General features: G+C 36.0%; 1 protein-coding gene and 1 non-coding gene across 12 annotated transcripts in view; one reads left to right on the plus strand and one right to left on the minus strand.

Annotated features, from left to right (window-relative positions):
- CHL1 (cell adhesion molecule L1 like) overlaps positions 1-26157 on the minus strand; it is a 213735-nt gene that overhangs the window by 114022 nt on the left and 73556 nt on the right. Inside the window, exon 1 of one of the 11 annotated variants that reach the window (XM_063661827.1) lies at positions 5941-6039. The exons of the other annotated variants lie outside the window; for them this stretch is intronic. The gene's annotated coding sequence lies outside the window, so the exon portion shown is untranslated. Of the gene's footprint in view, positions 1-5940; positions 6040-26157 lie in introns of those variants that run through there. 11 annotated transcript variants of the gene reach the window in all.
- Positions 14334-14437, plus strand: LOC129034364 (U6 spliceosomal RNA). The gene has a single exon (XR_008501862.1). It is a non-coding gene; the product is annotated as a U6 spliceosomal RNA (small nuclear RNA).

Below are 26157 nucleotides of genomic sequence, written 5' to 3' on the forward strand. Positions count from 1 at the left end.
ATATTTGTTCATAGCCTGTTGAAAGACATTTATAATTTGGAGTTGATCAATGTTACTCACAAATCATTTTACATTAAACCTGCGAATAATGCCAAAATATTCTAATCGGCAAAAGAGAGCAACTGCAGCAATAATACCAATAATAATAGCATTTTAATTTTCTCTCTACAAATTACGCTTTTCTGATCCTTTCTCTTTCCCTGTTCTTGCGTCTGTGTCCCTCTATGTTCCTTTCTCTCATTATCTCTCTACTTATCTCTTATATTTATTTTATTTTATATATTTTTTTGAGATGAGGTCTCACTTTGTCACACAGGTTGAAGTGTAGTAGCATGATCACAGCTCTCTGGAGCCTCCATCTCCCCGACTCAAGCAATCCTCCCACCTCAGCCTCCCAAGTAGCTGGGACTACAGGTGCAAACCACCATGCCTGGCTGTCTCTCCCTTGTATTATCTCCCCATCCTCTAATTCTCTGTTCTAATCCCTTTCCTTTGTACCTCTCCTATCTGTCCTCTCCTCACACACAAACTCAGGATGTCCCCACTCTTCTTTCTGTTGTTCGTTTTGCACATTCTCTCCCTCCCACTCTTCCTATCTGTCTAATCTGTCTCCCTGACTTCACCATGTAGTTTGCTGATATAATTACATGCACATATATTCCAACAAACCTAAAGAAATATATAAACACTGGTTTAACTCTTCTCCTCTGATTCAAGTCTATATTTTCCCCCTTACAGTGTTTCGTTTATATAAATATATAAAACTTGATACAGTGTCTGCCTTCCACTTCTTTCCATTTTAAAAATAACTTTCCCCCTTTTTTCCCAAGTGCAGGCTCATGACCTAAGCTGGGGCATCCATACCATCTAACCTTCAGGCTGCTGTGATGAGTCCAAAATGTGATCCGAGTGTGGACAGTCACAGTGATTCCTTGAGAATTTCCAAAGCCTCTTTTCCTCTGTGGTCATGAAACTATGAAAGCATGAGTTAGAAAGTGCCAATGACCATGGTTCCAAATTCATGAAGAAGTCAGTGAAAAGTAATAATGAAATGATTACAAAGGGAAGAAAAAAAAAGTCAGAGAAAAGTGACAGGGTTTATATCCTGATATCAGCTATCCCTAAGGCTAGTCTCACCTGTATTTTCACAGAATTTTGATATATAAAATAATAAATTCCTTTTGTATTAGGTAGCTTGAGTTCAGTTTTTATTACTTGCAACAAGTCTTAATTTCCATGAATGATATAAAAATCTGCATATGGAAGATAGGTCTTAACTCAATGATAGGCTAGGAATAATTACCAATTTAGAGGAAAACCAAGTATTTACTAAGTGCATATGGGATATTAAAACGAAGTTTCAGATGATGCACCAAGAGACTCAAGCAGTATATTCCAAAGAATGTGCTAAACATAGCATTCACTAAGAAAGGGTCTGAACTCCCCACCACATCAAAAATATAAAACAATCAATAGTTAGGATGGAATTACAGGAGTATTTTTTTTTTTTTTGAGAGAGAGAGAGTTGTACTATATTTCCCAAATTTCCTCAGGAAGAAGGGGCACCAGGTTCTCTCTTCCAAACTCAAACAAAATGAGAGAGACTTAGACTTTGCACACGATTGATTAGATCTGTGTACACTCAATCATCACTTAAAACATAAGCCTGGCAATGAAGCAACCCTGTTCACTAGATAGGCTGTCCAGCATTTGTTAACTTGCAAATAGTTAATAGTAAAGGAAGTACAAAAGAAAAGCCACAGCCATTGCTTGACTTTATCAGTTCTCTTCTTGTGCTTAGAAGATTGTGTTTAATTGTCATTAGGATACTTCCCGTTCAAATTACACATCCAAAAGCAGAGAACTGACCCTTCACTGTTTTAGAGTGGTGCTAACTTTCCTTTGCATTTTTATTTGAGAACTCTGATAGAGATGGATGACTAAGAACAGAAGAAAAAAAAAAAGTTACATCCAAAGAACAAAACATTTTACCATTTTGCATCCATGACCTATTTCTTAACATCATTTCATGTTACTTTTTAATGTGCCTTTGTTTGTTGTTGCTCTGATGGTGGTATCACTTTTATTTAAGTCTTATCCATGTTAATCCTTCTCCTATTCAGTGCTTTTGGCCATTAGTCAAAGGGTAAGCAGTGTTCAAGCAGCTGCTGCTTCTGTGGCTTCGGGACACTAGAAACTCTCCTAATTAAATACTATGTGCTCTTTGACTTCTTCCTTGGCCTTTTTGGTTCTGTGACCGTTCGTGTAAAGAAAATAGTTTTGCCTTTTATCACTCTAACAGGCCCTCTGAAGAAATGTGAAATCAGCTCCTTCCCTAAATTTTGTTAGTTTTTTTTGTGAGGGGGATTGGGAGGCAAATTGTGCCTTACAAACAGAAACGACCCGGTAGACTCCTATTTATGGCTACACAAAAGAAGGAAGCAAAGAAAGAAAAGAAACAAAGGAAGAAAGGAAGAGGAGAAGGAGAAAGGGAGGGAGAAAAAACAAAGTTTAATCTCTCTACAAATTGTTACCATTTTAATAAGTGTAATTTCAATAATAAGTAAAATAAACTATCTTAGAACAGCATTATAGTGTCTGGCACATAGTAAACATTCAATAAATATTTGTTAAATGAATAAAAGGAATAAATTAATGACATGTAACTATGCCAATTAGGCATGTATTGCCATGCATTCTCACTGGTGAATAGCTCAAAATCTGAATTCTGGTCGACTGCACTTTTGAAGGTGAAGTTCTATTCTACCCTGGGATGTGATGAATTAAACTTACTAATTATGTTTACTATATTAGTTTCCATTTTTGTTATGGCCATGCCTGTACTGTTACTAATATAATAATTCTATATTTGGAAAAAAGGAATATTTTAGAAGGGTTTAGTGAATGACTACCTTTCATAATCTAGGAAAAGTAGTGAATGTGGAAAAAGGAAATGATAAGATTTTTCTCTTAGACAACACACATTGTGAGGGATCTTGGTGTAACTTGTTTGTGGTTACCATTTTAAGAATCACATTCAATGTAATCTGAGCTTGTTTAAACATGTGCAATTAAATAATATTACATGGGTAACTTGAGAAGGTCCTGATTAATTTACCTTCCTAGTTAACTCAATGAACTCAGAAATAACCCCCTTGATTCTAGTACGTATGTATGTACGTACGTACATATTTATTTTGAGACAAGAGTCTTGCTCTGTCACCCAGACTGGAGAGCAGTGGTGCAATCATGACCCACTGCATCCTCGACCTCCCAGGCTCAAGTGATTCTCCAACCTCACCCTCCTGAGTAGCTGAGACTACAGGTGCCTGCCACCACACCCAGCTAATTTTTGAATTTTTTATACAGACAGGGTTTCATCATGTTGCCCAGTCTGGTCTTGAACTCCTAGGCTCAAGCAATCTGCCTGCCTCGGCCTCCCAAAGTGCTGAGAATACAGGTGTGAGCCACTGCTCCCAGCCTGTAACCTTTATTTTAAAAATCTAAGGTGGATGGGTTACCTGAAGTCAGGAGTTTGAGATCAACCTGGCCAACACAGTGAAACCTGTCTCTACAAAAAATACAAAAATTAGCTGGGTGTGGTGGCAACTGCCTGTAATCCCAGCTACTCAGGAGGCTGAGGCAGGAGTATTGCTTGAATCCCAGAGGCTGAGTGACAAAGCAAGACTCCATCTCAAAAAAAAAAAAAATTATTCTACAGCCTTTCCACAAAATAGCATAAGAATCACAATTTAACACACATAAGTAAATGTATCCAATATGTCTTCAGGTTACAGTGGCTCACAATCATCATTTGGAATCTTTGACAGAACAAAAGCGAAAGTTGCAGGAAACTGGGTAGTATCTTATCAAACATTAGAACATTTAACACTGGTTTTGATTTCTGAATAAATGTTCCGTATGTATTCTTTTTGTTTATTTTATATTTGCTCCTTTTTCTCAGAAATACAGGGGGAAAGATACAATTAGGGTTTTTTTTTTTATTTTTTTTGACGGAGTGTCACTCTGTGGCCCAGGCTGGAGTGCAGTGGCTGGATCTCTCAGCCCACTGCAACCTTCGCCTCCCAGATTGAAGCGATTCTTGTGCTACAGCCTCCAGAGTAGCTCAGACTACAGGCACCTGCCATCATGCCCGGCTAATTTTTTGTATCTTTAGTAGAGACAAGTTTTCCCCATGTTGGCAAGGCTTGTCTCAAACTCCTGGCCTCAAAAGAACCATCCACCTCGGCCTCCCAAAGTGCTAGGATTACAGGCATGAGCCACTGCACTCAGCCACAAGTTTTTTTTGTAGTTTATACCTCAGCATTCTAAATTTGAATGAATGCATAAATCATTTGTTATTTAAAGGAAAGACTTGATTTTTATAAACTAACCTGAAGCACTGTGACGTATCTATGTATTTATATCCAAATAACTAGTCGATAAACATTAATTTGGTTTTTGTGTAAAAATCATGAGTTACTGGGTAAACCCATGTGTCGGCTTAATATAAATCAATAAAAAGCTTTGGTAGTTCACTTGGTGATACGGCTTGGATATTTGTCTCAACCACATCTCATGTTGAAATGTAATCCCTAGTTTTGGAGGTGGTGCCTGGTAGGACGTGTTTGGGTGATGCGGGTAGATCCCTCATGGCTGGGTGCTGTCTGTGATAGTTAGTGAGTTCTCTTGAGATCTGGTTGTTTAAAAGTGTGTGGCACCTCCCCACCTCTCTCCCTCTTGCTCCTGCTCTGGCCATGTGACGTGCCTGCTTCCGCTTCCCCTTTCACCATGAGTAAAAGCTCCCTGTGGCTTCCCCAGAAGCTGAGCGGTGCCTTGCTTGTAGTCTGCAGAACCATGAGCCAACTAAACCTCTTTTCTTTATAAATTACTAAGTCTCAGGTATTCCTTTATAGCAATACAAGAACAGCTCAACACACTTGTGAATAAGATAGCAATTTTTTCCCACAATAAGATTTACCTACTGGGGTGTGGTGAATCAAACTTACTAATTATATTGGCTATATTAATTTCCACTAGTGGTCTTGTAGACACTGTTTCCAATATAATAATTTTTATTTAAAAAGAGGACTTACTGAATGACTATAAAACCTGATTCTTGCTTTCCATAAGTAAAAATAATAAAAGGAAATATGTGGGAAAGTCAAGTAAAGCTTTGTGATTAAATATGTGCAGACAGCACAGCTAACCTCTCAGTGCCTAAACAGATAAGCCCCATTCAAGCAGTAGTTGCCCTGTTTGCAAAAACAACACAGCCTTTGACAGTTTTGACTTAATGCATCTGTAATGAAAACAATATGTCTACCATTTAGATATTTTTATAAGATTTGAAACACGGAGTCAGCATTTCTAAGGAGTCAATTTGTGAGGAACACCTTTATGACTTCTAGAGCTTGTACAGAGCAGCAAAGAATGAGACACAAATAATAGGCGGTTTCCAACACTCTGAGACGTGCAAGAGGAATCATTTCCACCTTTTCTTTTTCCTGGTTAGTGCTGACATCAAAATGAACATTTGGATTTCAGGGTGAGCATAAGTCCTGCCTTAGAAGGGATATTTCCAAACACACAAAGGTTATATTTATAAGCTGAGCTGCAAGAGACAATTTTCCTGCTGTGAGACTCGACAGGACCAGCCTAGTCAGCAGGATTTTAAAATCCTTCTGCAGACATGTTAGCCAAGCTACTGGACTGGTCCAAGGCTCATTACATCTGCTGACAATCATTTTGAACAAGTATAAACCAAGCACTTCTGAGTCTACCAGTGCAAATATGGGTCAGTCAGTATTTTTCAAAAATGAGAAAAAAAATGACCTCTAAAAATCTCTTATTTGGAGAGTAATAGTATGTATTTAATGAGAAATAACAATGTTTAGGAAAATTTATTACTTGCCTGCTTATATGAACCAAAGTACTTACTTTGCAGGTTTTATATCAGTGATCTTAAAAATACTATTATTGGAAAGACAAGTAAGGCCAGAGTGATCAGGCTTCTTTATACTGGACATCTAATTCCTTCTGAGGTAAAAAAAAAAAAAAAAAGAAAAGAAAAGAAAAAATAAAACTAAAATCAATGTGAGAAAAATTGTATAATAAAACTTACTCAATATGTTAAGTGACTACAATGATGAAAAGAGTACATTTGCAATAATAAGGAAACACAGTAATGCTAATATATATGATATCATTATGAGTTTAAGTTTTGTGTCTCTAGGATAAATAAATTCAAAAGGTTTTCCCCCTTATTAATAGCAAAATTAACATAGTTCCTTTTTGTTAACCAACCTCTTCCTCTTTACCTTGCATTACAAGAGATACTAGTTCACTACTCATAGCGAAATACAAATATTAAACAGGCAACCCTGGTTTACAGCAAAAAAGTCCTATATTAATGTTTTAAACTATATAATATTGTTTATAAATTAATTTCAGTGACTATGTTATTAAGAATAATTAAAATCCTCAAAATAGAAAATAAACAATTTTGTGGTTTTAACTTTGTTTTTCTTTTTCTTTCTTTCTTTTTTTTTTTTTTTTTTGAGACTGAGTCTCATTCTATTGCCCAAGCTGGAGTGCAGTGGTACATTCTCTGCTCACCGCAACCTCTGTCTCCCAGGTTCAAGCAATTCTCCTGTCTCAGCCTCCCAAGTAGCTGGGATTACAGGTGTGTGCCACCACACCTGGCTAATTAAAATAGACAACTTTTTGTGTGTGATTACAGCTCCAATCACCTTATTGCCATGTGATGTTCTCAACAATTCCATAAAGTTCCAAATGAGGAAAGGGGTTTATGCATTCCTTCAACAAGCATTAACTGAATGCCTGCTTACTCTAGGAACAGGGCCAGGGTCAGAAGTAGAGAGTGATGAAGACATAGTTTCATCCTAAATTATGTTAGTCAGGCATGACTAATTAGAATTTGTCATTCAATTAAGCAAACAGAAATCAAGAGATGGAAAAAAATACTAAACCCAGGTCTTTCATTGGCTTCTGATGACTAAAAGGAACTCATTTTCTCTTTTCTAACCTAGAATATAAATACTGTCCGTACTCATTATCCACAGATTCCATATTTGCAAATACAACTATTTGCTAATATTAATTTGTACTCCAAATTAATACTCACAATATTTGTGTAATCTTTCCCCAACATGTGCAGAGAATCACAAAATTTGAGTTACCCCTACACGTGTTGCCAGCTGAGGTTGAACAAAGTGAAACTCTGCCTTCATGTTTCAGTTCTCGTACTATAAACAAGTGTTTTCTTCATGGTCTATTTAGTTCTTCTCATTTTTATGTTTTTTGTTTATGATTCTGCTGTTTAAAATGACTTGCCGTTTAAAAATAATGCAGAAGTGCTCCCTAGTTTTCTTAAGCACAAGGAGGTTATAATGTGCCTTACAGAGAAAAAAACTGTGTTGAACAAGCTTCAATGAGGGGTGAGTTACAGTGCTATTTGCTGTGAGTATAATGTTAATGAGCATACAATATGTATTAAATAAGATATCATTAAACAGAAACACATATAAAATGAAGTTATGTATTGATAGATTGACAAAAGTGTGGCCAGAGTCATGCAGGAACCAAGCTCTTATTTACCTACCAGGAGTAATTGTTCAGTGTTTACTAATTCAGTGTTTGCAGAGACTTTACAGAACATAACTATCATGAATAATGAGAGATGGATAAATGCATATAGTTTTAGCTAGATTCTACAATTGCTCTCATATTGTGAATTATTAATGGCAAAAACCACAACTACTTTTACACCAATCTAATATTTTCAGAATAAAATCACTCATCTTAATCCACAACAGGGAATAAAGCAAATAATTTCAAGGATTAAGTAATGTGTTATCAGTAAGTTTGAGCACAAAATTAAATATGATATCAAGTTTTTATGTCTTTAAGATAAAAACCAATGAATCTAACTTTGCAAATGCATTTTTAATCCCCAAAATATTATATAGATATTTGTTTCACAACTCCCTTTTAAATGAAAAACAGTTGTTACATTAAAGGAGTGAAACTAAGAAATTAAAGCAAAGTAGGTGATGCCAAGATATTATTTATTTCTCTTGAATTCTAGGCTTCTACTTCACACATTTTCTCCTTCATCACCCTTCACATTGTCATTTGACCTGTTTTCCAAAGGAAGAAATGTTGATTAAAAGTATCTGAAAGAAAGAAACAGGGAAATAAAAACAAAAAAGAAGCTAACAAAACCAAAGACACGATGGAAAAAAATGATAAAGTCTTCATCTAATAACACTAAATAGATAAAAGTTCTAAATATTATTGAAAATATTTTTCAGTTGCACAATTAAGCTTGTCTCAAACTATATTTAATGATCAGCTGTCTTCACTATATAAAGATGGTGTTACTGCTCCCATTGATTTAAAAACCCTTCACAGTCAATTCCCTGTGGACGCAGCCTGACACATAGAGAATGCAAAGATGGAACGCATCCCACGCATGCCATTCGTCAGAAAAATGCTGAGATCCTTGACCAGTAGAGGTAGGGGGTTGGCAGAGGAGCAATCACATCCTCCTTCATGTCCCCCGTCCTGTGACAAACAACGTGTGTGAAACAGCAGCCCAGGGGTCATGATAGAACCTGTGGCAATGGAACAGGGCCAAAAGACAGACTCAGACGAACAGTAGATCTGTAAACTTGACCTCATTAGTAGCAAACTGTAACCAGTTGCTAATTACCTTCTGGATATATTGTACATTGTATATGCTTGTATGTAAATTATGCCTGTATGTATGTAAATTTGACATGTGTTTGTCACCCAAAATTTGCAAAAGTTTAATATGATGACTGCAGTTAGAGAGAGGAGATAATAGATTAACCAATACTTTCTAATAAAAATGAAGGTAAAATCTTAAAGTAGTGACCAACTTTCTGGTGAAAAATGCACTAATTGTACTTAATGTATAAACTTGGTCACCTTAAATTAGCTTTGTTTCATCCTGTATTCTGAGGAGAACATATTTCAATCAGAATCCAAGTAAAATAAGGCTAGCTAAAGAATTCCAGTGAAGGCGGGGCGTAGTGGCTCATGCCTGTAATCCCAGTACTTTGGGAGGCTAAGGTGGGCAGGTTGCCCGAGGTCAGGAGTTTGAGACCAGCCGGGCCAACAGGGTAAAACCCCATCTCTACTAAAAATACAAAAAACTTAGCCTGGCGTGATGGCGCACGCCTGTAGTCCCAGCTACTCGGGAGGCTGAGGCAGGAGAATCGCTTCAACCCAGGAGGCAGAGGTTGCAGTGAACTGAGATTGTGCCACAGCACTCCACCCTGGGTGATAGAGTGAGACTCCATCTCAAAAAAAAAACAAAAAAAGATACCAGTGGAGCAATGTATCTATGTGCTACTATAACAAAAATGATCATTTTTTTGGTATATTTGATGCTTGAAGGCACACACTAATAAGTAGCATGCTATCAGTAAATTAAAGCGTCTTACTAAATCCAGTTAGTTCTATGTATTGTAAATATTACCTAAAGGGTTAAATATATCAAATCAAAGACTGGCATTTATTATCTGAGTAGAAGACATTTTAGGATGGATTCTAAGATTATAAAGAGGTATCTCAATCATCTTTCCCAAAGCACCTCTACTGTAAAAAATAACTACAACATCAAATGGCTTGCGTGTCTCAGCACAAATTTATATAAGAGCAGGTGAAAAGTCAATCAAATGTGTAAACCTATCAGGTAGCAATTATGGTTTGCAGGAAAAGTTCTTCAACATTCAATATACATTGAGTGTCTGTACATACCCGGCACAGAGCTATTGTCTAGAGAGAGAGTGGTGAACAAGACAGATTTCTTCACTGACTTACTAGAATTTACATTCTAATGATGGTAAATATAATATGTATTAATATATAATATATGACATTTTATATTTTTATATTATATATTGATACATATGTGAAAAGTATAAATGAAAATGTCAGAGGCATTTGAACCAGAGCAACTCCATCTTGAATAGGGGTTAGGTAAAATAAGGCTGAGACCTACTGGGCTGCATTCCCAGGAGGATGGGTATTCTAAGTCAGAGGATGAGATAGGAGGTTGGCACAAGATACGGGTCATAAAGACCTTGCTGATAAAACACATGGCGGTAAAGAAGCTGGACAAATCCCACCAAAACCAAAATGGTAATGAAAGTGACCTCTGGTGGTCCTCACTGCTCATTATATGCTAATTAGCATGCTAAAAGACACTCCCACCAGTGCCATGACAGTTTACAAATGCCATGGCAACGTCAGAAAGTTACCCTATATGGTCTAAAAAGGGAAAGAATCCTCAGTTCTGGGAATTGCCTACCTCTTTCCTGGGAAATCATGAATAATCCACCCCTTGTTTAGCATATAATCAATAAGTAACAATAAGTATAAGCAACTGGGTGGCTCATGCTGCTGTTCTGTCTATAGAGTAGCCATTCTTTTATTCCTTTACTTTCTTTGCTTAATTTTTTTTTTTGAGACAAAGTCTCACTCTGTCGCCCAGGCTGGAGTGCAATGGCGCAATCTCGGCTCACTGCAACCTCCGCCTACTACGTTCAAGTGATTCTCCTGCCTCAGCCTCCCAAGTAGCTGGGATTATAGGGGTGCGTCACCATGCCTGGCTAATTTTTGTATTTTTAGTAGAGATGGGGTTTCACCATGTTGGCCAGGCTGGTCTTGAGCTCCTGACCTCAGGTGATCCACTCACTTCGGCCTCCCAAAGTGCTGAGATTACAGGCATGAGCCACCATGCCCAGCCCTACTTTCTTAATAAACTTGCTTTCACTTTACTCTATGGACTTGCCCCAAATTCTTTCTTGTGCGAGATCCAAGAACCCACTCTTGAGGCATGGATCAAATAACCAAAAACATTAAGAGTTGTGATAAGTGCCTTGCAGGAGACAAACTGGGTGCTGTTATCTGGGGTAGGGTGGGCAGAGACATCTTACACAGGAGGCTATGGAGCCTATCTTGGAAGGGGATATCTAACTTGGAATCAGAATTATGAAAATGGGGGTAATAAACTTTATGAATTATATTCATTACATATTATGTTCATTTATAATTCATTACCGTAATTATGTTCAATCTTGAAAGTGACAGGAGAAAAAAAAACTGCCAGAGAGAAACAAAATGCAGAAAACTGAATAAAGTCATCACAAGTCTGGAAACACTGCTCTCTCTCTCATTGCAACCATTTTTCTTTCCTAAGCATCAACGCAGGTACATTTGTTTTCATAATTAGCAGTGACCATAGAAAGCAAAATAAAAATATTGTTGTTGTTGGTTTTAGGTCACTTCTGAGGGAAACAAACATTGCTAATCATAAAGTTATGATTTATTGAGCATTAGCTATGTAATGTGCATATTATACATAGTATTTCATTCAATCCTCACAAATATTCTAGAAGACAAGAATTATGATCTCAATTTTAAAATTGAGTAAACTGAGGTAGAGTCTACATAGTTTGCCTGAGAGTACACAGCTGTGGAGGAGTCAGGCTTCTTCTCTGGAGCCCAGTGAGACTTGTAAGCCTGTGAATTTTAAGTACTAGGCTAGAAAGCAAAATTAGGGAAAGAATTGAAATGATTATCTTCTCTGACTTCCTTTATTCATCTGATCACATTCCCACTGACTGTACTGAATTTTGTACTCAATTACTTAATTGCAGTATAAAAATATACATTGGCTCCTCTGGTGACACTACTTTTAAATGCCATTGGCATTTTATAGAGAAAATGGTGGGAGGGACTTCATCAGATTTCATTTAAATGCCCAAGTCACCCAGCTGTCATAATGTCTTCCTCAAACAAGATGGTATTTTGTAATTCATCTCTTTCCTTTACAGAATTCTGTATCTCATCAAGATGTTTGACTTGCAATTCCAGTTTTGACTTGATCCAGCATCTAGCATAAAAGGTGAAAGGTGATAATGAAACTTATTCTAATTATTTCAATTATGCTTGAAAACATGTGTAAGCATGTTTAAACACACAAATGTGCTTAAAACAGCTTTTTATTTCCAGTGGATAAGCCTATTTTTATAAGGCAAGCATATGCAAAATAGTTTATTTTAGACATCTATTTATAAAGGAAATATTCATGAGAATAAAAATGCAGAATACATTATTTGATTCGTCAAACAATGATATAATAGATTCTGCAGAATTTTGTACTTAATTGCATTACCTACTACCAGTGGAATTATAAATGAATCCACGTACTCATTGCACAGCTATATATAATTATCCCAAGGTCTGATTAATGTCCTTAGATCTACTGAGGTTGGAGAAAAAAAATAAAGATGAATAAGCATTTACCTGCTTTCTTTTAAATATACCAGGCAAGGATTTTCCTCTGAACAGTTTTCTCTGGTCACCACCACCTCCCCAATGACATATAATGTCATGAAGATAGAACTAATATTTGTCTTTTTCAGTGAACAATCACTAGTTCTTATCACACAGGATATTTTAAGGTCTGCATGTCTCATTTTTGCTTTTCAATGTCTTACCAGTTTTCACGGCATTGTCATAAAACAATGCCTTTACATTGGTAGGACTATGCTCCCTCAATAAAAAATGTCAGACTTCTCACACGGTTTGGAACAGTTCCCAATGGTTTCCACACAAACAATCTGGTGTTTTTCACAAATATGGGTAGAGAAGCAAGTTGATATGCCACCAAATGATCATCCTTTTGCACTCCCAGCATAAAACTCATATGCTATAAGAAATAAGTAAAATTAATGAATAAATTATTCACATCTTTGTTTTCCTCTTATTATTCAATTCTCACATTAAATGTGACCTCAGAAAGTCCTTCCTTGTCTACTAATCTAATGCAGCCCCCCGTCTTTCCCTTATAACTTCCTGCCTTATTGTAAACAAAACACTTATTAGTAATATCTTTGTTTAGTTGTTTGTTCAGTTTTATCTAGTTCCACCAAAAGTCTGTAAGCGCCATCAGGGCAGAAACTTATATTTCACTAATGTATCCCCACTACCTGGCAAAGTACTTAGTGCATAATTGGTACATAGTAAGTGTTTGTTGAATAATAAATGGGTGGATGAATCAGTGAGGGAGAATGTGACTATCTGGAAAACACATATGTAAATGCATTCATTCATCCGATAAATTCCCTACTATTAGTCGTTGTTAACATTTATTTTAATCATACATACTATGATAAAAGAAGGAAAGGATGCTTTTATACCAGCTGTTCTCAACTGGGGTGGAGGAGAGGGATTTTTCCCCCATGGATGTTTTTATGTTATCTGAAGACATTTTTGGTTGTTACAATTGGGAGAATAATACTAGCATATATTGAGATGCCAGGGATGATGGTGCTAAACATCCAATGTCTGTACCCATGGGGTAGTCACCCACAAAATGAATGATCAAGCCCCAAATTTCAGTAATGCCAATAGTTTACACTAGAATCTGTATTCCTCATATGAATTTAATTTAACATGTATTTATTAGACAACTATCATATGCTAACATCAAATTGAATTCCTGTGAAGAAAAAGATATGTTAGAGACAGATAGACAGATAGATGAATAGATGGTTGACTGGCTAGACTAATGAATAAAAGGATGGATGAATAAGTACTTCATAGATATATGTGTACATAAATAGAAAGATAGTAGTCACAACATTCTATGAAGGACTTAAATAAACCACGTGTGACTGCTAATCTCAGGAAACTTAGACTCTTGATATTATCTAATCATGTCTCCACGGAATTCGTTCTATTTAATAGCAAAATGTTGGATCACAAAAAAGATACATGCAAACATTAGGGGAAGACTGCAGGCTAATTTTTGCATTGAATGCTAATGATATTCGTGAAGGGAATGGCTATGAGGAGAAAGTGATCATCAAGTTTTAGTTAGGTACTGCATAAACAAACATAATAATATCTTTTTCAAATGAAAGATTTGTGTTTCTTTCCCATAAATGAGAATACCCGTGTCGAGTGAGAGATGTATTCACTATGTGAATGGAATGGTTCTGCATGTGATTAGGCAGAAAACTGGAATACAAGGAAACAATCAGAGCAGGAGCTGTTAGAAAACCACCAGATTCCCCAAAAGCAGGGCTTTTACTTGGATCACTGGAATAAAAACAAAATAAAAATATTTTGTTTTCTTAGAGAGGCCCTGCATTCTATACAGTATAGTCCAGAAAACAGATAAAAAGTGGCAAAGGCAGGATTTATATAGAGAGAAATAGTAAGTTCCCCCAAGTCTTCCTCATTTCTATTGCAGTATGGAAGGATCCAGAGTGCTTGCTTTGGTGACACATCTAAAACTTGAACGATACAGAGAAGGTTACTATGGTCCTTGGGCAAAGATGACATGCAAATTTGTGAAGCCATTCACATTTTTCAGTGGGATAACATATTCAATGTGCTGAATGAGAAAGGCAACCAGTCACAAACAGTCAACCAAGAATTCTATATACAGCAAAACTATTCTTTGAAAATCACAAAAATAATAAGAAGACATTCTTGGATAAACAGAAACTGAGATAATTTCTTACTAGCAGTCCTGCACTGCCAAAAATGTTAAGGATCCTTCAAGCTAAAATGAAAGAACACTAGATGTTAACCTCAATCTATACAAATAAATAAAGAACACTAGCAAAGGAAAATACAAAAGAAAGTATTAAAATATTTTTGTAACTCTTTTCTTCTATCTGATTAAAAGACAACTACATAAATCAAGAATTATAATACCACGTTAATGGGCTTACACAGCATAAAAGCGTAATTTGTATGACACTAACAGCCAAGGAGGAAGGAAATAACAGGTACATATTAGAACAAAGTTTCTGTATACTATTAAATTAAGTTAATTTTTATCTGATCTAGATTATTTTAATAAAATGTTAATTGTATTCCCCAGAACAGATACTAAGAAAATAGTTTTAAAGGTACAGCAAAAGAAACAAGGTAATAAAACAGCATGCCAGACAATATTTATTTAACGCAAAAGAAGGCAGATATGAAGGAAAAAAAAAGCAAAGACATAGAAACACCAGGCATCAATTCTATCTTATCAGTAATTATATAAGACGTAAATGAATTAAACACTAATAAAAAGTAAGGATTAGCAGAATAGTTTTTATAATGATACGATTATATCCTATCTAAAAGAGATAAACTGTAGATTCAAAGGTATTTACAGAGCAAAAGCAAAAATATAGGGAAAAGAAATAGGCTGGGCATGGTGGCTCATGCCTGTAATCCCAGCACTTTGGGAGGCCAAGGCAAGCAGATCACTTGAGGCCAGGGGTTCATGACCAGCCTAGCCAACATGGTGAAACCCCGTCTCTACTAAAAATACAAAAATTAGCCAGTCGTGGTGGCATGTGCCTGTAATCCCAGCTACTTGGGGGGCTGAGGCATGAGAATCGCTTGAACCCAGGAGGCAGAGGTTGCAGTAAGCTGAGATTGTGCCACTGCATTCCAGCCTGGGCAACAGAGTGGGACTTTGCCTCAAAAAAAAAAAAAAAAAAAGATACAAATTGGAAAAATAAAACAAATCTGGGGTAGTTATATTAACATTAGACAAAATAGACTTTAAGACAGAGGTGAACCATCAACAAGAGAAGATTTCTGGGCCCTGGTAGTCCAGGAGAACCAACATGACCACGACTTTACCAATGGTAAATCATAATGGTGAAGGCAAATAAGGAACCAGAAGATAGCACGGTACCCAAGCACTTGGATGTGAGGTCCCTTTCTATTGTACTCCTGGAGTTATGTAAATTCTCAAGTTTGTAGGCAAATTTATGGGGAGTAGTAGTGGAAGAAGGAATAACTATGAGATACTGCACAATTACTAGGGAGATTAAGTTACTTCAAGCAATTACAGGGCTTATCAACCTGAGGGCCCTTGAAATTTCCAACTGAAGAATTCCTTGTTGTGGGGAGATATGCTGGGTGTTGTAGGAGAATTTAGGAGAATCACTGGTCTCTACCCTTGAGAAACCAGTAGTACAAGTCATTACTACCAAAAAATGTATCTAGACATTGTCAGATGTCCCCTAGGGGACAAAATTACCCCAGTTGGGAACTACTGGGTTAGAAAATGTGATATCATCAATTAGAAATCCTGTAGCAAACAGTTGTAGTGTGTGTGTGTGTGTGTGTGTGGTGCGTGTGTGTGTCTATGTGTTTTGACAAAGACACTTACTATTAGTTAACTTTTAAAACCAGAAAGGAAAGTTATTTCCACTCTATTACTCATTAAAGAAGAGTGGTGATTAAACTTACTACCCACCCAACCAACCAAATTTTTCCTATTTCATCTCTACCCTTCACGGACTCCTTCTCAGAGAAAAAGGTATTTAGTTGGTGGTAGTAAAGGTGATGGTTTGTAATGGTGGAAGCTCTTGAGTCCTGCATCTTGTGACCATTGTTGAACATCTCCCTTTAAACAGTTTCAGGTTGTCTTTCTTAGGGCCTGCTTGATACAGTAAAATTACCAGAAGCAGTTCTGAATTCAGCTTTACCAGTAATAAAACCGTTTCATCACTTTAATTCTTATCTAAATTATTCAGCACTTTAATTCTTATCTAAATTATTTTGTGGCTCCTTGGTTTGCTGTTATTAATAAAATAATTTGCCACAGATTGTCTTTTCTAGTAAGAAGACTGATGTTCAATTTTCTTGACATACTTTGTTAGAAAATGGTATAGCTACCATCCATGACAGTGCCACAGTCTCCTGAAAATCCCTTGCAAAATCCCTCATTCTTTTAGATAAAAAATTTTCATCACTGTTATGTACACTAAAAAAAAAATGCCTAGATTCTACTAAGAACTTTTTAAATATGAATTTCAGTTTTAAATTTTATTTTTATCCCGACTTAGCAAAGATATTACATGACACTTCACCTGAAGATCCATGCCTCCAAAATACTTATCTTTGCACACCTATATTTATTTCTTTTTATTTTCTTTCGGATAATAGAAACCTGATTTTAGGACAACATAACCATAATCAGCAGTTAAAAACTACTCAATGTGAAAAAATGATCTACATTTTCATACAGTGGTTTTATACCCAGGATGAAAAAATAAATGCTTGTCAAGTAAAGGCGTTAACACATTTTCAAGTGACTTCTCAAGTGCAATTTTATCCCTTGTCTCAGCATTTCATTTTTACAGCATCTATTAATCAAGTCTAAGCAGGCTTTAAGTCCCCAATCCCTACTTCAGATTCCCTCCCAATCACTGCCCACTTCTCTCATTGTCTCTGGTACTATCTTCCCTCCCTCCATTGTTTCAATTCAGCTTTTTGCTCTGCTCCTTCAATCATCCCAACTATACTATCCTTTGAGAACAGCAGTCATCAATTTCCAAAACCACAGAACAAGGACTAATGTTTATACTTTCAAAGGAGATTCAGTGAATAAAAAAGACCATTTAAGAAATGCCAGGAAAAATTGATTACTCCAGAATTCAGAGCAACCAGTCCAGATTGTGGAAGAACAACACCATTTGTTCCCTGGACTTGGTAGTGAGATAGAGGAAAAAGACTGCTAAATTTATCTTTGTTCTTTGCTGTATATGAATTTTAAAACTCACAGAATCTAAGAAGCATTTACCTTAAGAAGAAGGAAAAAGACTAGCTATAGAAAACAGCTCCTCCCTCAATTAAAATAAATATTTTAAGAAGCTTAAGGCTCTGCAAAAAGATATATAAGAAGATCCAAAAAACAAAAGAAAAGAAAAGAAAAGTGAGGCAAGAAACCAGATACTTTCTCCATTGAGAAATCATTTGATCAAAAAACTTTTACTATTTCTCTGAGGTAGAAAGCCATATATAAATGGTGGACTAAAATAACTGCTAAATTGCAGTTTTAAGACTTAAAGACTAAATCCCATTAATCTATTTTTCTAAAATACTGAATATTCGGCATCATTCTGAATATTGTTCTTCTGTGGGTCCCTTTTTCGTGTGCCCCCATTAGAATACTAAGATCTGAGCATGCGAAATATAGAGAGAAGAGAGAGGAAGCTCAAGGTTGCTTGAAACCATTTGAAAGGCAAGGGCAAACTCACATCTGAAACTCATGCTTCCTGGATTTTTCTTCCATAATGTGGCTCACAATAATGTCATTTCTTGCTCTATGTCTGGGTTTGACAGAGTTCAGAAACTAAAATGTTGCTTCCTGTGTGAGATTTGCAGACTGCCATTCAGAAATTCATAAAATACCACCTTTACTGAATAGCAGTGTGTGTACTTCTACAAGGACACTGTCTATTCATTATGTCCAGTATCCCAAGTCTACCATTATACTTCTTGAAAGTAAATTGTTTCCAAATACAATTTATTCTCATCCTTTTTATGGATAATGCAAAAAAAGCAGCACATCAAACAGGAAAACAGGTTAATTTTATGCCAGTCATGAAACCTGGTGACAGGTGCTGCCATATGTTGCAACAAGATCTCTTGGCCATGGGTCATTGCTTTGAGAGGTACTAACGAACGCTTGCAGTAGTGTGTGACATAGCACTGGTCCCCTGGGATCCCATGCAAGATCTTGTGACGGGTATGAAATTAACTTATGGCATCATGGTATTTTCCAAACATGACAGCTCCCACATTAGTCGCCACTTAGTGCAATGGGGATTGTGGGGAAATCTGGAACAACTAGTAAATATTTTCAGTGGGATCTCTTATGGGCCACAAGGAAAACCATCCCCAAAGAGAATGTCTGGAAAGGTTAAAATCATAAAAGGCAGTGGTCAAATACACAGACAGCAAGCAAAATAATTCTGTTTTGGATATTCTTGTAATTTTAATTTGCTTCCTGGTCTGATTTCTATAGAGCAGATGAATAAAGTATTCAGTATTATATTTTGAAGGGCTCTTTATTTCCTTCTTGAACTGGAACAAAGTTTCAGTCATGAGTTGAGGAAGTACTGGGCAACCACACTTCCTTCCAACTCACATGCACAAGCACACAAACACACTCCACATTCCTGCCTAGTAAAATGAAATACAAATACCTAAATGCTAACTACATTTTATGTTTCTGTTAGATGCAGAGATGTAAAATCTGTGAAATGTAGCTGAAAAACTTCTTGTTATGGAAAAGAAAAATGTTAAAAGAGCAAAGCAAAACATTTGCATCATGTAATAAAGGAATATGTCACTGGCTAACTTTCCTGATTTCTGAGTTGATTCTCTTTCCAATAACAATTCCAAATGTCATGCCAAAGACAGGGAAAGGGGGAAATAGGGAAAAGACAAAATAAGCAAATGTAACACTTAGAAATAAAGTCACAAAAATATTTATTTTCCTTGAATTCCCAATATAAAAATGACACATAAATTCGGAATGCCACTTTTTTTGCATTTTTTTTCCAGTATAAGGTAAGAGAAATAAATCCCAAGTACAGTGATTACAGTTTAAAATGTAAGTAATTGGTCATTCTGAAAAGGATAAAAGTAACATGGAAATGAATGTGGTAGAGAAGAGAAAGAGAAAATGAAAATATACAAGATTCAATGCTGTGTTCCTGCCAATTGTCAAATTAAGGATTTTAATGTTATGCGTATTTACAGATATACAATATTATCCTCTGGTTTCACAGTCTGTGCACTAGTTACTCATTCCTGGCTCTTTATTTTGCTTTTTTTAAATATAAACTTCCTTAAGAATGCCTTTATGGTTCCAGGATGTGGCCATTATTATATAATTCTAGCACTGAGAACATCTTAACACTTTATCAAATAATATCCCTTAGTTTTCGAGCCAATGCATAATATATTTTTAAAAAATCTATAAGCATTTAGTTTATATTTTAAATGACTTTTTAGAATGAATACTCATGTAACAAACACTACATAACATATATTGTGTATCAGGCACTATTCTAAGTACTTTATCAGTAATTCATTTAATCTTAATAATAATAATCCTATGAGGCAGGTACAATCATTATCTCCAATTTTCAGATGAGATCATTTGGATATAGAGAAGTCATTTGAAAAGTCACCAGAATGGAACCCAGATAATCTGGCCCAGAGCCCATACTCTTTTTTTTTAGGAGACGGAGTCTTGCTCTTTCACCCAGGCTGGAGTGCAGTGGCATGATCTCGGCTCTCTGCAACCTCCGACTCCCAGGTTCACGCTCTTCTCCTGCCTCAGCCTCCTGAGTAGCTGGGACTACAGGTGCCGGCCACCATGCCCAGCTAATTTTTTGTATTTTTAGTAGAGACGGAATTTCTCCGTGTTAGCCAGGATGGACTCAATCTCCTGACCTTGTAATCCACCCCCCTCGGCTTCCCAATGTGCTGGGATTACAGGCGTGAGCCACCGAGCCCAGCCCCAGAGCCCATACTCTTGAACTCCATGCCATGCTGCCACTGAAATTTTTTTGAGATCAGTGTACGACTCTTTTAATCAGGAGATTTTCCTTGGAACTGAAGTTCCTCTTGCCTCTTATTGAAACCTCATGGTCAAAGGCAGTTGAGTCACTGGATTCCAGTGATGCTGCAAACTTTATAAAACACCAGCTTTCTTCCAAACAGGCTAAACTCTGCAGTTTCCTATCTCCAACTCCCCAAAAAAGTCTGAGAAGAAAGGCTATAACACTCTTGATGTTGTGACAATCCCAACCTTCAAAGCTCAAGTTGATTCATTTGATATATTTTATTGAGTGTCTACGATGCACACAAATCTTATACAATATAATTGGTGGTGCAATATAATACTTTTAATATAGTGGTAAATTAAACAGACATAATGATCTTTACCTTCACAGCATTTTAGACATGTCGGAAAAATATATTATAAAAGTAATCATGACAATGAATATATAATATTTATCTTAATTTTAGAAAGAATAATATAAGCAATAATAATTTAGACTTTAGAGTTCAACATATCTTTAACCCCAACTCTTCTAATTATTAGTTTTTAGAACATAAATTACCCTCTTAAACATTCAAGTTCTAAGTTTTTTCGTATGTTAAAAGGGTTTTAAGGATTAAATAAGATAAAATATAAACTACTTAGCCAATTGTTTGGCACATAGTATATATATACAATTAATAATATCCTTAATCATGATTGCTAATATTTAAATTTTATACAAGTTTTTTTTATGTAAGTTTACCCTTGCACAAGCATTCTTTTCAGACTGAGATCTATTCTTTAGAACACAGTAATAGGCTTTGTTTTCAGCAAGTAAAGATTTCTCATTATAGAACAATAACAAGTTTATTGACTTCCTCATTCAAAATTCTCATGAATATATGAAGTTAGACTCTTGGAAAAAAGGCCAAACATGTGGACCCTACATGTCTACTCTTCCCTGCCTGTGACATCATGAAAACCATCTGCTAGCTTTCTCTGCAACAAAGCAGTAAATATTTTGCTATAGATAACAAAACTGTGTCAGTCCAGATAGCACCTAAAACAATTCATAAGATATGGCTTTGTTCTATAGAGATGTGGTAAACCTAGGCCTACAGTTGCCATCAATATATAGCAAGGGGAATAAGAAAAGAATATTCTGAAGTTTAAAAGAACCCATACACAACTGGAATGCAAGTAAGATGTTTGCTACTGTTCTGCAAATGATTTATTTTCTCAATCTGACAATGGAAATCTGACCAGTAAATATGAAGTTTGAATAAATAAATTATTTTAAAGTAGCAAAATGCCTTCATAACATGTTAGCAGATGCTAGATAATGAGCCACACTGCGACTAAGAGCCTGACCCCTACCACTTAGCAGCTGTGTAAACTTTGGCAATCACTCACCCATTCCTTTAAGGGGCAGTTTCATCACTAGTAAATAGGTAGAATATCCCTAACCCACAGGCTGTTTCAAGAATGAAGTTTCAACTGTGTGCTGGTGCCATGCTAGGCAATGAAGTTGCAGTGGTGAGTAGGACCACATTGGTATCCATGCTAACAGAATTTACTGTCTAAATGCTTCGTTAGAAAAGAGAGATACTGCTTCTTGTCTCATAAAAATACTGAGTAAGTTATATGCATCCACTAGAATAATAAATGAAGATGCCACCAAGATCACAGTAGTATATACAGAAAGCATCAGGATTCAATAAGATATCAATAATGTTTCTTGCACACTAGGAATTGGGTAAGTCATTATATAGATAAAAGAAACAGAGAGAAAATTGTGCATCAGTTTTGACAGATATACCTGTATTTCACAAATTGTGGAAAAAAGTTATCCAATTGTAGATGAATTAGATGCTCCTGAAAATGGTAAAAATTACCCTATTTACATTTTGAGCATCACACTGTATGCTGCTTACAATGAAAATAAGCTATTGGTAATATAAGTGTCAGCCTACAGCTCACTAGAGTGAAAAATTAAACCAAACAATAATTGTGCCAGACCGTTCTAGTACAGCATCTGAGATTAGAATATTGTGGGTTAATAACTTTCACCAGAACATTCTAGTACAGCATCTGAGATTAGAATATTGTGGGTTAATAACCTTGAAAAGCAGTTATTTCCCCATTTAGCTAATCTGAACAGTGGGTATATGTATTCTGCTGTTTAAAGACAGCTTTAGTCAGCTTAATAATTTGGAATGTTCTTTTTTTGAGCATGGTTCAACTTAAGCAAACACTTTTCTATTAAAATAGTAAGATTTCTGAATATTACCTGGAATGTGTATGGGGTATATGTGTGTATGCATTCTGTGTGCATGTATAATGTTTTAGAGTGACCAGAAATTACGTGTGGTACTCTGTCTAGATCTGCTTTTAACAATCTGTCCAGAGATGGTGACTGTCATGAAGTGATCATTGAATTGAGATTTGGGAGATGTATAGGTTAGTTAGTCAAGGAGGGAAAAAAATGTAGTGAACACAACAAATGAGTACATACAAATTCTCTGTTTTCAGACTGGCATGGAGAACAGAAACTAAGGAAGAAAAGGTCAGTGAATGGAAACTGGTGAAGTGAGAAGGGATTTGGTCAGAGTGGAGCCTCCCTGCTGTTGAGTCTATTTCATTGAGGCCTTGTAGGTCATGTAAGGAGCTGATCTTTACCCAAAAAGAATGTGAAATCATCGACACATTTTAGGCAGAATTATGGTGCGGTCAAATTTGTATTTCAGAAAGAATTATCTGGTTACAGCATGGAAAATTACAGTATAGGCAAGAGTAGATTGGAGTAGTTAGGAAACACATCTAGTAGAAAAGTAAATTTAACATAGGCATGTCACCATCCTACCACCTCTAATTTAAAAGGCAGAAACATTATAACTTAAAAATAAGAAGCATTCATAAGAGATATATACCCTTATTCTTTAAAAGAAGTCATTATGATAGAAAACATGAATGTGACATCAGAATTCAAGATTCTGATAATTTCATGACATTTACATTGTCCTTGCACAGAAAAAATGAGAGAGAATAGAAAAAGAAGAATGTGAATATATTAAATATAGCTCCAAGCAAATATTGATAAGGCTTAATGGCAAAACAATAAGGGACTGGAGGAAACAAGTCTTGAACAAGATTAAAGAAGATAACACAGAGGCTAAGAGAAAAATGATTAAGTCTAGGAGTGATAATTGTCTTTATGGAATTAAAGAGCTTAAGAGCTTGTGGAAAAACATAGCTAAACTAAAACATATTGATTCAGGTTCTTGGATAAGGAACTCTCCTTTGGCCCAGGTGGGGCAAACTAACCACTTCCCAAGGGTGCAATAATGTGGCCAGAGAAACAGCAAATTCATTTTGATCATGAATAATTTATTGACCTGTTTCTAGCTATTGCACACTCACTGATGCCAACAACACTGAACAATGCACAAAACTTCATAAAGTGCTGAATTTACTCCCACCTCCTCACTGTTTGTGAAATACTACAAAGCTCCCACTTTCCTAGGGTCTTACACCTGCTGTACCCTCCACCTGAAGACTTTCCCAGATACTCACAGAGATGTCAGTCAAATCTCAGATTCAAAGGCACTGCTTCAGAAAGACCTTCCTTCATCATCTAGTTTAAAGCAACTTATACCAGCTTAATAGGAATGATCACTAGGTGACACTTCATTATCTCTTCATTGATTTGGCTGTTTGTTATCTCCCTAGATTAGACTGCTGCTTTCATAAGGGCAAAACTTGGTCTTATTCACCTCTCTATCCCTAGCACCAAATGCCTGGCAAATACGGGAGTTCAGTAAGTATTGGATGAATGAAAGACGGAATGAATAAAAGGATGAATCCATTTGGGAGCAAGTGCCAAGGAGTCATCTTTATGATCATCTTTGGAATTTACAATTCAAAATATGTCCACTGCTGCTTTGAACTATTTGAACATAAACTCTTCCCTAATACTGTAGCTTATTTTTCATAATGTGAACAACTCTACAGTATTTCTAATTATAAGATCTAAAATTCCCTTTTGCCTTAGATTTCTTGCAATTGAAAATGCCATGGCTAATAAGCTAATACACTAGCGTATTCTATTAGGTACCTGAGGACAGAATATGGGTCTTATTTATCTTCCCATTTCCAAAGAACAAAAACATAGTCTCTTGTTAAGAATGGAGTTTGCCTTCCTGAAATATTTCTGAAAGAAGACTTGAAATTGATGAAATAGAAGTATTTCTATTACCAAACCTAAAACCTGGAAAAAGACTATAAAATCTATGCAAAAACAACAAAGTACACCATAATGACAGGAATACAAAAAACACAAAATTATGAATTGGAAATATGTTTGTCACTGTACTTAAGAGTTGGAAGAAGGCAATAGCATGCCTGCAAATATGACAAAGCACAAGGTAATAATAAAACAAACAACTACAACAACTAATGTAAACCCCTGCACAGAGTAAGCACCCCAATATTTTTGGCATTGCTACATGTGCTTATACAAATGTAATGTGTTTCAAATAACAGTAGCAATATTACAGTAAAGCACAAAAACAATGAAGATTTTAACTAATTAATTGAAATAAGAATTCCCTGTATTGATAGTAACTGGTAAGATTATTTATATGAATGTTATTTATAATAGAAATATAAAAACATTATTTTCCCAGTTCTATTAAATCCTGCTACATTGCAGAAAATGTCTACCATATCATTTTACAGTCAGCACATATCAAAAGATTATTTTATCACAATGTGATTTTTAATAGCTAGAGATATGACTACCAAATAGAAATGTTACAAATACATGATCTCTACTTAACATGAAAGATGACTTTTCATAAGAGTGCTTCAAACATCACATGTGTATTAAATGGAAGAACTAAGATGCTTCCCCAACACACAATATCCTTACCCACATTCATCAATGTTCACTTTGATTTCCCCTTCCTCTCTCTGTGGCTTCTCTGAATCTATTTGTCAGATAACCTTATCACACATTTCCTGATTTCTACAGCTTAGCATAAAAATATCAGCCTTCTCTGCTCTGCACGCTGGCTTTCTATTTATGCCAATGTTCATTCAAAATTACAAATCTTTAGCAGTTTTTCTCCAACCATAAATGAAAGCTTCCAATATACAAATCTTCTTCATTATATCTTGTGAGAAATTCTTTTTGGATACCTCATGTAATATGAATAAATAATAAGAGCTACTATGTATTAGACACTGTCTTTTCATTTAAATTTACAAAAGCGCAATGCTTTTTTTGAGACAGGGTCTCACTCTATTGCCCAGGCTGGAGTGCAGTGGTATAATCGCAGCTCACTGCAGTCTCCAACTGCTGGGCTCAAGCAATCCTCCTGCCTCAGCCTCCTGAGTACCTGGAACTACAGGCATGAGCCACCAACCTCACCCCATTAAACAATAGCACAATAAAGTAGGCATTTTTGCTTTCATTTTGGTAAGAGAAAACTGAAAATCAGCGAGTTAAAATGACTTGCCCGAGTTCACAAAAACTTTCCTTCCCGCTCCCCACAATCCTTAGAAAATGGAACTTTGGCCAAAATATAAGATTTTTTTTTGGATTGGAGCAGTATTTTTGGCTTTTCATAGGGTGATAGATTTAAAACATGTCCACAACTCTTTGACAACTTCCCATTGAGAGATGAGGCTTATACCGCTCTCCTTGAATTCAGGCTGGTCTTAATGATATA

This window comes from Pongo pygmaeus, chromosome 2 (genome assembly GCF_028885625.2).
Source record: "Pongo pygmaeus isolate AG05252 chromosome 2, NHGRI_mPonPyg2-v2.0_pri, whole genome shotgun sequence".
NCBI lineage: Eukaryota > Metazoa > Chordata > Mammalia > Primates > Hominidae > Pongo > Pongo pygmaeus.